The following is a 10,324-nucleotide window of genomic DNA, read 5'->3' as shown; positions in this document are numbered from 1 at the left end:
TGGCAAATACAGGGGTCAGCCTGGTCTTGCCTTCTTATTTTCTCGTCATATTCTGTTTGGTAATTTTCAAGCAAAGTGTTTTTGACACCTTTTTAATTGTAGTTATTCCAGTTCTTTAGGTATCTCTCGTTCAACAGGCACTAGTAATCTCCATTCACAAGGAGATATATATATATATACACATTATTAAAAGGCAGTAGTGTCACTTGATCTTTAAAGTTTTAAAGGCCAGCTGCAAAGCCCCTTTAGAATTTACAATTAACTCTGCTGGCCAAACTACCCTTTGAGTAAAACCAAAATAACTGCATCTTTAAATTAGCCAGTTAATGTACTGTGACTCCTCTGCACAGTAATCTTCAGTTCTTTGGGCATGGTAGGGAGAGAGAATTTTTACTGAGCCCTCAGGAGACTCTGGCAATAATGAAGTTAGGATGCCATTCTCTCTCAGGTTTAATTTGTTTTTTTCTTACCCGAGATTCCAAGGCTGGTGGTTCGAGTGGGGTCCGAAGGAGTGATTTTCTCTCTTGACCTCTGAAGGATTTAGGGTCTGTTGTCTGACTCTGTGTCTCTGTGTTCTGTGCTGAGCTCGGTGCTCGGTGTGGCGCAAGAATGATGAGGAGTCTCAGGGTCTTGGTTTTCTTGGTTTCTCGTGTTGTTTATTAGTTCTTATCTTACAATTCTCAGTGTCCGGCCAAGATGTTCACAGCAGCCTGGACATGGGGTGACTCCCCCCTTGTGATGGGAGGTCGCTACCTCTTATACAGATAACTACGTACCCATTATTTACAATTCTGTGCCAATGTCTATCACCTATACTAACAGGGTCATGTCTACTTTGATCCAATCCACTGAAACTACTTTGTGCCCACGTCACTACAGAAGATGGATGCCAAGGGAGAAGAATAAGAACCCAGGGCACTGCCTTAAAACCTCCATCTTGTCCCTTTGTATCTACATTCTAAAAATCCCAAAACTACAAAATCTTCTACACAGTGATAACTACACTACTCTCAGTAACACCTTTGTGACTTGCAATTCTTCTCTCTGTTAGATGTTTTTCTCATGGACCAAAATCAAAGACTGTGTCTTCCTGGGCTCTGTGCCAGGCAAACCCCCCTGCACAGACCCCAGACCCTCTATTTTGGGTCCCAGGCCTCTCTACCGAGGTCTGTGACTTTCCAGGGCACCCAGAGGGATGCCCTGGACTCCAACAATTCTCCTCTCTAGGGGACTAACTCACACCTTTGGTGTCACAGTACGTTTTAAAAGCCTCCACCTTTTGTGAAATGCAGCCAGGATTGAGGGACAGGTTAAAAGGAAACTTAAAAGAGAAAAGTTTACTCAATAACAAAACCAAGCTGAACTGCAGAGTGTAAAGAAAAACTACTTTACTCCTTTACTTCTTTCTTCTCCACTAGGGTACTATGGGCTGTTCTTAACTCCTTAATTTCCAGTAAATATTCTGAGGTTAGAGCCTTACAATACTGAAAGTTTCTGGTGGACAGATGCCCTGCCCAGCTTGTTCTTGGGGAAGGAAGACAATGAACTCCTGCTATTCCTGAAGATTCCTCCTCCCCCCCATTACTATAGGAGAACTCGGGAAGACACATACACTATAGGATTTATTTCTCCCTAGGGCAAACACCCGCCCAATCTGCCATGCATTGACTTGAGAGATTAGGAACTTTTCAGAAACCTTAATGAAAATTTCCCTTTGACAGCAAACAACACTACTAATTCTGTGAGACAGGTCTCATCTGCAAAAGGCTTGAAAACTAAGTACGGTTTTTAAAACAGTTTCTGTAAGGTTTACAACAATTTAGTGTAATTTGATGGTACATGATTTTAAGTGCTACCACTAAACAGGGAAGAAGATGGTAAAAGAACAAATTAAATTATAAAAAAAGAAAAGTCTTAAGTACATATATTATAAAGATATTTTTAAATAGTAAGAATCCTGTCATTCCTCCTATGTTCTACCAAAGGAGGAAATCTGATATTTCTTTATATTTTAAAAACAAAGCAAAATACCCTTAAAAATTTTCCAATAAACACACAAAGGACTCCCTCCCCCCAAAAAAAACCCATCTCTTTTAATATTTCTACCTTAATTTTCATCTGAGAGGTGGATGATGAAGCTTTCTACTCTCAGACTATCCACTTTACAGGAGATAGTGTAGTTCTATAGTTATATAATTAGCACCTTAAAATATTTTTGACTCACCCACTTGGAAGAGCAAATCTCTATATCTTCTTCTGGAACTCGAAAATAATAGAAGAAACGGTTGCCCCTTTATTACCTGAGAGTATGAAAGAGTTACTTTAAACACACAAAAAATAGGGAAAATAAAAGAGGCAAAAGCATATTGTCTGTCCTGTAAGGTACAAAAGTAAAAAAAAAAAATAGCCAAAATACCAGTTAATTTGTGTGTGTTAACCTAAAACAAATAACTAACACAAGTGATGAAAAAGAGGCAAGAACATGGAGTTAACCACATGAGATTTCTTTCTTCTTGTGATCCCCATGCACTTATAATACTGTACAGTGGGATGACATAAATATCTTCAAAATAATACTACATAACTTTAGCTTTTTACATTTGTAAAACAGAGTCACTTGAAAGTCCATTCTCCTTTTGGCTGTGAAGAAACAGAAGTAGGAAGATCTGACAGACTGGATTGTTTTCCAATGATTTCTAAATGTTACGCAGAGAAGCAAAACAGAGAAAGTTCTTTGTCCAATTTTTTCTTAATTGTTTAGGTCTTTCTAGTTCATTATTACTCAGTTCTCTTTAAAATTCAACTTGGTATTACCTGGTTCAGATGTTATAGCTCATTCTTAGGTCCTTTTGTTGCCTGGAAGGCTGACCTGAAACAGAGACTGGACAGAGCTAGAGAATAAACTAGGTATTTATTGAATGGCCTCCAGGATCCTCCCTGGGCAGGACAGGAGCCTGACCAAGGCTGCACCCCAGGTGGACCAAGAATAGTCACAAAAAAAAAAAATGGACAACCGGTCACGAGGTCTTACACTTCTATAAGTTTTGGTCCATTTGCATATCGGGGTTTAATTGTCCAATTACAGCTTCAGATTGTGAGGTCTCATCCTTCTTGTTCCTCCCTTCAGTCCACCGTTGTTTATGCTTTTCGACTTGAAAGGTGTCCTTGGTTCTCTGCAGAAAAAGGATTTGTTTTGTCTACCTATTCTGTGAAGAGAGCTTACTGGCACTTAATATGAGGCTCAGAACTACATCCCCAGGCAGCACAGAATCTGCAAACATGAAAACTAAAACTTAAGGCATCAGTTTCACAGGTCTCTTGATCTTTGATGGCATTGATCCATATTTGCAGCTTCAGTTGTCAGCAATACTGCACCTTCTGTTGTTAGCAATACCTGAAAAAGCATCTTCCTATTGTGGGGTTAAAGGACTGTTCTTTCCATTTTTGCAATTGTGATGACATACTTTTTAACACTCATTTCTCCCTACTTCATAAGCAGCAGTTTCATAATCTAAACATTATCTCATAGGGTGTTACTTTCAGGTTTTAACCTAGGTTGCATTTGGACTCTCAATAGAGCCAAAGATACACATCTTACTTATGGCATTTGGATATTAATTTTGTTATTAAAAAATTATTCTTTTTCAAAAAAAAAAATCTAATTTCATCTATAATTGCTTTTCTTCTCCTTCACTATGTTTTGAAACTTCAAATTCTTCCCCATCAAACATTAGAATTATCACAACTCTTTTGACTCAATTTTTTTTTCTCTATTAAACTATCAAATTATTTTCCCTTAGTTCTGAAGTTATTCCCCTTTGGTATCCCATAATTATTTTTAATGCCTCTAAAACCTCTAAAGATGAGCCCTTCATTAATCTGTAAAACTTGTATTAATCCTTTTTAAGTAACCCTCTTTCTCCCCAAATTTTTCTAAAAGTGTGTACTATCCCAAAAAGCATACACATAATCATTATACATTTTACACTTTTCTCTATCGACAAAGGCAGATCTTGATATTATTTTTTTTTTCCTTGTAAAACTTTTAAACAAACCATCAACATATATTCCCTCTCCTTCTAGGAGGATTTTATTCTGTCAAACTTTCATTATCCTTCTGGTATAATCCCTATTCCCAATAATATTTCCAGTTCTGTTCCCAACACATTGAGACTCAGTTCAGGGATCAATAAAATATTGCCCATCCATCTTTTGGTATTTCTTTTAATCACTACATCTTTAATTATAGGCACTTCAAACCTTTTGTCCCCTACTGTGTAGCAATGTATCTGTATAACAAGCCATTCTGATGCACCAGCCAAACTGGTTGTGAGTAATATTATCAAACCACCTGCAGTTTTGTTGTTAGACCTCTCAGGAATTCATCGAGGTTACTGGGAAAACATGATCAAAAATAAGAAGAGAGTCTGAGAAAAAGTCTGCAAAAAATATAAACCCTAGATAGGGGAAGCACAATGTGAGGATGGACGCTTGACCAATTGGATGTCCTGAACGATATGTGCTTGCCTCATGAAGAAGCAGCTTAGTGAACCCAGAGATGTGTGCCCACATGGACAGTAGACCTAAAATCTATATCTGACATGTAATGTAAACAATAAACGGCTTCTGTTGGAATCATATTGATTTCGTTATTCAGTGGCCCATTTCCCCCTGCACTACTGCCACTATCTCTAAAATATCTTTACTCACCTCACACCCTCTTTGGTTTTTCATGATGCATGCTTTATCTGCTCCAAGATCAACTAGAAATTGGAACGCCTCTTCTTTAGGACCCACTTTTAGATTTACTAAAGGTTTTACATATTTTTCTCTTGGTAAATAAACTCCTTGTTCTTTCCCTGGATATAACTGTGCCAGAATTCCAACCCGTCCTTCTTCTCTGTCTCCAAAACTCAAATTGAAATAGTTTCGGACCCGGATTAAGCTCCCCGTGTCATAAAGAAGGGTATTTACAAAAGAAATAAGGGCAGACATGAGAGCAGAATTCACCTCACAGATCAGGTCCTCCCAGGCAAGGAGGGGGAAAATGAAAGTTAGCACGGGGGTTTGAACCTCTGAAGGGGAAGGAACGTGGTCTGGGGCCAGAACTGCTCTAAAGTCAGGGCAGGGGCCAGCCAGTGGAAACCAGACCTGTGGGATATCTGGCGGAACTGCCACGTAGCAGGCACTGGTGGAGCTACGAGCAGTGGCTGCCTGGCGGAGACGAGCAGCCCCACGGGCAGTGGCTGCACAGCCAACACAGGCAGCGCCGTGGGTGGAGGCAGCACAGCCGCGGGCAGTGTGGCTACCCTGGGCTGCGGTGTGGGCAGAGGCTGCAGGGGCTGCACAGAAGCTATGGACAATACCTCGAGGAGATTCCAGTCCCCTCTCTCCCTTCTCCCATGCCTGCCCTGTCTCCGGTGCCTCTGCCATCTCAAACTTCTCCTGAAACAACTCTCCCGAATTCATTACTACACCTAAGGCCTGGCTAATCTATACCTACCAGTGCACATCCATCAACCCTCCCCCGATCTTCTTTCCATGAGCCAGATTCTTCGGCTTTTTGTCCTATTTGCTCAGAATTCCACCTTGGCTTGCGTTTCCCCTCTCCAGTCCTTTTCCCCTGCTGCCCAAACATCTTTCTCCCCTCCCCCCCCCTTCTCCAACAATTCAACAATTCATCTCTCCAACACAAATAAACTCCACAACAAATACACCTCCTCTCATCCACACACACCTTCACTCACAACAAGATAGTACAAAAAAAATGGCACCTTTTCTTTCAAATCTTAAATTTTCCAAGTTTCTTGGGTTTCCCAATCCTCAATCCAGCTGCCCTTTTTAAGGCCAAATTTCTTGGATTTTCTAATCCTCAATTTGGCTGCCCTTTTTAAGCTGAAATTTCTTGAATTTTCTAACCTTTAACCCAGCAAAAAAAATTTTAGGGGCCCCCTTCCTTTTTATCCCGTTTCCCAGTGGATTGTACTGGAAAACACTCAGTTCCCTTCCTTCAAAAAGGGGGTCTAACCCCTCCCTAGGACCCCGTCCCAGCTACCCAGGGGGTCTCTTTCACTTCTCTTATCTTTCGCTTCGTCTCTTTCACTGGCCATTTTTCTCGTGAAAGAACGGAAATGCAGCTTTTCAGAGACTTCCACACTCACTTCACCAGTCGGAATACCCAGCCAGTGTCTCATTCACACACCTCACAACTCCCCTTAACCCGCTCCTCCAAGAAATACTCACAATCCTTTTTCTTTCTCAGGTCTTCATGCACAAGATTTTTATGGAGCTAAAATACCGCAGTTATTTAGGGAGCCTGTTGGAGTCCAGGGCACAGGGAAAACCCCTCAAATTGCCCTGGGGGCTCCAAGACCCCTGCTGGGGCCCCAGGAAAGCATTGCCTTTGACCTTAGTCCACAGGAAAAACTGCTAACACTTATGGATGAAATGAGAACAACAAAAATTTAAATCAGATAGTTTAGTTTGTCACAGGGTGAAAATTTGTAGTTTTGGGTTTTTAGAATGGAAGTAGATAGAAGCAAGATGGAGAATTTTGGGCAGTGTCTTAAGTTCTTCTTCTTCTTCTTCTACTCCATCTTCTGCTATGACAGTGGCACAAAGACATTGGTAGAATGTATGTGATGTAGAAAATTGTGTGTCTAGAATTGGTAGTAATTATTGGTACAAAACTGTTATAAATGCAATGGCAAGTATCGGATAAATAAAAGACAATTTATTAATAACAAAATATCGAACACCAGAAAAATGAGAAAGCCACAAATTAGGAGAATATCAGCGCCGCGCTGGGTGGATAGGGGTCCGCACCGGGGTACAAGACTCCCAAATCCACCCCGATGCAGCTTTCAGTCCAGCATTTTATAGGGTTTTTCTGCCCTTAGGCAGTCCAGGTGTCCAGGATGGGCTGAATAGTCCGAATTTCTTTTCGATGGCCTTCCCGGATCTCGTCAGGTCTCATTGTCTCATTCCGGGAAAAACTCTTTCTTATGTCAATTTCATGTGTTAGTCTTATGCTGATTTCATTTTGCTTGTTGCGCTGGAGAGTTGATGAGATCGCCAGAGAGTTGATGAGATTGGTATCGTTGTCACGAAGGAATTTCTTCCTTGCATTGGCAAGGAAGTGATTCTTATCGAGGTTGGCCAGTGTCTTTGTCTAGCTTGATGATGTTCATCCTGTCTTTGCAACTGAGACTAGCAGGCTGGGGGGGAAACGATTAGCCCTATACTGGATTTCATGATTTTTATTAACATTATTCCCATTACACATCAGGTTTTTATTTTATACACGAATTTTTACCCGAAATTTATCACAGTCCCCCACCTAATAATTCATCAAATTAAAAATTTGTTTCTTTTATTTACTTTGACCTCAATTCCAATTGAGATCACACTCTTCCCAGTCCTCCTGAGAGGATTTATCACCTGGTTCATTTTACTCTTAGGGTCCATCCCTTCCTCGTTTCTTGAAAAACAAAAGGTCTGATCAAACTGCAAACACACACGATTATCACCCGGAGGCAATAAGTCAAAAACGATGGGTTCAGTATCAAAGGAACCTAGTTCCTCGTGTTTGAGATTCTTCCCAATACAATTTTCCACCCATGTTACATATTTTCAGTTTCGTTTTGTCGTAGCACAGGGGATTCACCTTGTAGTAGGCAAGGAAAGTAGATTGCCTTTTTCCTCCCACCCATACAGTTTTGTTACATTGCTGACATGTTTGCACTGGGTAAGGAATTTCGAGTTCGCCCCTTTGTCTAATGAGTGAGCGAGCAGGATCCTTGAACAGCCCGCCCTTAGGACTTGCCCCTGAGCGTTGGCACCGGATCCTTTCTTCCAATTCACAAAGATGAAATCGAGTGCCATTAGCCCAACAATCACCCAACTACCTTTCTAGAGGACAATCCATTATCTGCCCGGTTTCTGGAGCTGTTAAGCACCATTCACACTTCGCGGGAGGATTCTCCCCTAGGAGCGCCCCTGGAAGGGCCCCCTTGGTCTAGCACACGGCTAGACTCAGGACTGTCAGGATTCCCCACAGAAATACCCCTCTGCCTTGCCCTTCGCCCGTATGTGAACATACGGCGGGGTAAACCATCTTCTCGGCAGCAAGGGTATGCTTCAGGGGCTCGTGTGGTCCTGATGGCAAACCTTCTCTTGTAGGTTGCCCACTGGGATAATTTGATTGTATCCCCTCGGCAAGGTACTTTGATGGTCCTCCGGCACTCAACTGCTAAAGGCTCTGCTTTAGCGTCCAATTTTCCCTTTATTCCCTTTTTGAAAATTTGGTACCACTCAGGAGAATCTAATTCCAAAAGTCCGGCCCGAGTGGCAAGTATTAAGAGACAGTTTGTGTTATCCTGCTCCTCAACTAGACAGTTAGTACACAAACCTCTAGGTCGATTCCCTCCCCAACAATGGGTGACCCAAACCTGTTTACAGTATACACACTCAAAATGAATGAAAGGAAAACATTCACAGTCTGGGGTATTGCAACTTATCTGACTGGTCATTTAGGTTGACGCCTGAGCTTGATTTTGAGTTCTCCAGGAGGAGTGGTAACCTTCTAGTCCGAGGTTTTTGGGTCCCCGATCTTTTTCACCCTTGATGAATGAGTCCAACCCTTCTCAGCGGTTCGAACTGCAGTGTCGGTCGTGAGCAGCACTAGGAACGGTCCTTCCCACTGTGGAGCAAGAGGGGTTTTTTTTCCAAGTTCTGATCAACACTTTGTCTCCCGGCTGAATCTGGTGGATTGGAAACCCGAGAGGAGCGCTTTGGGGAATGAGTCCGTGCCTTCGAAGCTCCTGTAAATTTTTGTTTACAGTGATGAGATAAGGTTGCAATTGCACATCCTCGACTCGGGGATGTCCCACTGGCATTCCGTGTTTGTATGGCATCCCATACAACATTTCAAAGGGGGACAGCCCCGTATCAGAGTGAGGCATGGTTCTTACATTCAGCAAAGCAAGGGGAAGGCATTTCACCCAGCACATTTTTGTTTCCAACATGAGTTTTGCCAATTGTGATTTTAGAGTTTGATTCATTCTCTCTACTTGCCCTGAACTCTGGGGGTGCCAGAGGGTGTGATATTGCCATCTGATTCCCAAGGCCTCGGTTAATTGTTTTATAATTTTTGAGGTGAAATGAGTCCCTTGGTCTGAATCTATGCAATCCACGATTCCGTACCTGGGGACTATTTCTTCTAACAACACTTTGGAAACCGTTTGAGCTGTGGCTTTCGCCCTTGGGTATGCCTCTACCCAGTGTGTCAATTTGTCCACAATAACCAATAAGTACCTATATCTTCCGACCTTTGGTAAATCAGTGAAATCTACCTGGATCCTTTCAAACGGCCGATATGAAAGAGGACGACCTCCCCAAGCCGTTTGTCTGGATCTGGACCGGTTCACCCTTTGGCAAGTCACGCACCCTTGTACCTCCTGTTTTGCCAATTCAAAGATACCCTTGCACCCAAAGAACTTCAGAAACTGGTCAGCCAATGCCCGTGTTCCCCAATGGGTCTGCTCATGCAGACGTCTCAGGATCCCTCTGGCCGTACTTTTTGGGACCAGTTCCCTTCCGTCAGGCAACTTCCACTTCCCCATTTCCAAAGCCCCTCCCATCTCCCTGAATCCTTCAATGTCCTTCTCAGAGGGACATATTTGGATTTCGGAGTTCTCCTCCCCGACTACCTCGGGAATGCTTACTGTGAGCAACGCTGCCCTTTTCGCTTCCTGATCAGCCAGATTATTGCTGCGGGTTTGAAATTGCAATCCGGTCTGATGCCCTTTCACATGCACCACAGCAATATCTTTTGGTTCCCTGATTGCCTCCAAGATTTGTCGAATCATCTCCCCGTGGACCAAGCCTTTCCTCTTTGTGTTTATTAAACCTCTTTCTTCCCAAATCTTTCCGAAAGTGTGAACCACCCCAAACGCATATCAGGAATCGGTGAATATGGTCCCCCTTTTTCCCTTTAGCCTTTTGAGAGCCCTCAGGAGAGCGTAAAGCTCACAAGCCTGGGCCGACCATTCGGGCCTCAGGGGGCTCGATTCCACCACCTTTCCCGTTCTGCCGTCTACCACTGCGTACCCTGATTTCCTTTTCCCTTCCACTACTCTCGCCGACCCATCCACAAACCATTTTTCTCCCCCTTCCAATTCCTGATCCTCCAAATCGGGTCTTACTTTTGTCTGGAGTTCCACGATCTCAGCACAATCGTGCAGCAGTTCCTCGGAGGGGTCTCCAAACATGAACTGTGCCGGGTTCTGTGCTGAGGTGGTTTTTAACTCCAATCCCGAGGAGC

This window comes from Zosterops lateralis, assembly GCF_965231275.1.
Source record: "Zosterops lateralis genome assembly, chromosome: W".
NCBI classification, from domain to species: domain Eukaryota; kingdom Metazoa; phylum Chordata; class Aves; order Passeriformes; family Zosteropidae; genus Zosterops; species Zosterops lateralis.
This window is presented reverse-complemented; position numbering follows the sequence as displayed.